Below are 3,223 nucleotides of genomic sequence, written 5' to 3'. Positions count from 1 at the left end.
CCCTCCCCCCCCCGCCACACCCACCCAGCTGTGCTGCATCTGTGTGTGTCTGCCTTGCCCTCCGCTAGAGGTGGGATCATCCTGCCCCAAGTCCCGCTCGGGAAGCCCCATCTCCCCAACATGGGGCGTAAGCCTCCCAGCCTGAGGATCCGCAGCCCCTGTAAGCTCTCAGGGGATGCTTCCCGCTCCTGCCGCCATTACCCCTGCTGACCCTGGAGTGCCCCCCTTCCTCAGGACTCCCGCATAGCTCCCGAGGGGCGGGGACAGTCTCCCTCACCACCTTTCCCTGACAAGCAAGGCAGAGTGCCATGTACGCTGGAGGTACCTGGTTATCTGCTGAGATGAAATGTGGTTGGTTTGGCAACCCCTGCAGAGCCACTCACCTGAGAAGGCCTCTCCCGCCTGATGGGAGGCCAGTGGGTATGCCCTCCCACGTTGCACGGCCGAGCCGACTGGCGGCTCTTCAGGAGACGAACACCCGTGGGAGAACCTGAGACTTGCTCACGCACGGCTAGCAGTGCCTTCCAGAAAACACAGCTGAGGCTGAAACAAAGTCAGAGCTTCAGCGTTGGAGCAAAACTGGCTGTTGTCCTCTAAAACAATGTTTGTTTAACAGTTTACTAACCATTGGAGGAAGTATAAAGTGGGCAACCCTTTTAGAAAGATGTTGGGCAATGATTCTATATGGACATGAGTCTGAGCAAACTCAGGGAGTTGGTGAAGGACAGGGAAGCCTGGCGTGCTGCAGTTCATGGGGTCGCAAAGAGTCCGACACAACTTGGCTACTGAATAACAATATATTTTAAAACGGACGTGATCTTTGACCCAGCAGCCATGTTGCTGTGTGCTTGCCTAAGTGTGCAGAGATGTGTTCAGGAGTGTTCTCTGCAGGTCGTTTATAATATCAGCTGAAACCAGCCTCATTGTCCGTGAGCAGAACTAGAGAACCCCACGTGGCATGCCGTGTGGCCTTCCCCGTGATACGGTGCCTGTTCACAGGCCGCTGTGGAGAAATGCCCGGGATGCAGTTGGTGATGCAGGAGAGCTGTAGGTTAGTTTGCATGTGTTGCACACACAGTGTGGTTTGTGTGGAGGAAGGAGGAGATGCGTTCCCTCCACGTGTGTGTGCTGATCCTAGGTGTCTGCACACTCGCACGGAGACCAGCAGAGCATCCGCCTCTGGGCCTCATTGTCTTCTCTGCGAGTGTCTACTCTCATAGAGAAATCTTCCTGAGGCCCTTCCCCAGCATCGGGCATAGCCACTTAGATTCTAGTCTTACATTTAAAGTGTATGACGCCACGTATAAATGTCACAAATTAACCAAACCTAAATGGAACTGGCTTAAACAGTTACTTTGACATATTCTTTGTTTAGATTTCAAATTGAAGTATCATTCACATACCATAGAGTCCACCCCCTTTAAAGCGTACGGCTCACTGGTTTTTAGTCTCTTCACAGAATGTGCGGTCACCTCTGTGCCCAGTTCCAGAACCCTCGGGTCACCCAGGAAGCCCCGTTCCCGTTAATAGGTGCGCCCACCCCTGCCGACTGAGCACCTGCTCTGGGGCTCTGGGATTTGCCTGTCCTGGGTGCATCGTGTTCAGATCATCTTCTCTGACCTCACTTGCGAGTATTCAGGGAGGGCTGATGCTTTTCCTGTCTGTCCTGCCCAGGTGCTTCTTTCCCTCCATCCCTGGAAGCTCGTTATCCAGCCAGCAGCTCAGCTCAGGAATGGACCGTGCATGGGGCGGGACGGGGGCCTTGGGCGGGGTTTCGAGCAGCCCTTGGGGTGTGTTCCCGGTCAGCACCCCACATTCCAGGGGAGTCCTGACAGGCCTGTGCTCTGCCTTTCAGGACAGGCTGCAGGGAGGTTCTCCTCATGTGCTTGCGATTCTTGGCGTGTGCTCACTTGTCTTAAGCAGCCTGTAAAAACCGAGGAGCCAACCCTGCGTTCTTCACGTGTCTGCAGAGGCCGTGTGACCCACACCTGTTACACGCAAACAAGCAGTGACTGTTTGTCTGAGCTTCATCCTGAGTTGTCTCTTATGTTTGAAGTAGGAATTCACAGCCAAAGAATCAAACATGTCTCACTGAAAACTGTTTACTTATGGAACACACGTTCCTCACGCATTACAGGATAACACACTAAACCACAGTTGCAAGTAGCGTCTGATCTAAGCGCAGGTTTTCAAGGCATGAAGCTATGAGATTAGTTCTGAAAAATGAAGTTTTCTTTTTTCTGACTTCACAGAAACACAGTTTGCTATGAGTGGCTCAGACCTCACCTTTCCCTCTGTTAACTCAGCAGATGTGTAATGAGAATCTTTTACCTCAGGCCCTAGTGATTCCAGGTGCCCAGGGTCTGTTCAACAAAGCAGATCCAAACCCACGCCCTGCCTCAGGGAGTGAGGCAGTAAATAAACCACAAGCAGCAGTCTTGGGAGGATGGACCGCGGGGGTGGGCCTTGAGTGGGCTGACCAGGGTGGGCTCCGTGAAAAGGCGGGAGGGGTGTGGAGAGGAGGGCGGCGGAGCTGGGGTCAGCATCTGCAGGAGGACGGGCAGGCGACCCGTGGCAACAGCCTGACTCCTGGTTGATCCGTTTCCCAGACAGGCACCTTCCCGTTTAGTGTCTTGACAAACAGGATACTAATCAGTGATGGTGAGCAAAGGGTTGCTGGGGGTCACTTTGAAATCTTTTTTTTTTTTGGTGTCACTAATAGATGCCACAGGAGGCTCCTGCGCTTAGCACAGTAGTGTACTGTTTTGTTAAAAGTAACCCCCGTGTGGCTGGAACACGGGTCATCTTCCTGTCATGGGCACTGCCTCCTGCGTGGTTCCTGCTCGTCCCGGCCACGGGCGCACCTCCCTTCGGCCCTGTCCAGGGGCGGGAAGAGGCAGAGTGAGGAGTGAGCCTTGGGCAGCGCGGCCTCTGCCCCCGGCCCACCAGGTCCCCTGGGGCCGGGGGTGCAGTGTGCCCCATTCCCACAGAACCCGAGTCCGGCCTGGCCTGGCTGGTGGGGAGCCTCGGTCTGGGGGGGGGCGGTGGACACCCAGCGCCTCATAAGGAGAAGGCATTTGGGGAGCCTCGGGCTGAGCAGGGAGGGGTGCCCAGCACCTCATGAGAAGGATTTGGGGAGCCTCGGGCTGAGGGGGGGCGCCCAGCGCCTCATGAGGTGCTGGGCACCCCTCAGCCCGAGGCTCCCCAAATCCTTCTCATGAGG

At 55.5% G+C, this 3,223-nt stretch overlaps 1 protein-coding gene across 1 annotated transcript in view; it reads left to right on the top strand.

The window, feature by feature from the left end:
- Positions 1-3,223, top strand: part of TRAF3 (TNF receptor-associated factor 3) — a 52,015-nt gene that overhangs the window by 21,606 nt on the left and 27,186 nt on the right. The window lies entirely within an intron of this gene.

This window comes from Bison bison, unplaced genomic scaffold, assembly GCF_000754665.1.
Source record: "Bison bison bison isolate TAMUID 2011002044 unplaced genomic scaffold, Bison_UMD1.0 scf7180017864302, whole genome shotgun sequence".
Classification (NCBI taxonomy): Eukaryota; Metazoa; Chordata; class Mammalia; order Artiodactyla; family Bovidae; genus Bison; species Bison bison.
This window is presented reverse-complemented; position numbering and strand designations above follow the sequence as displayed.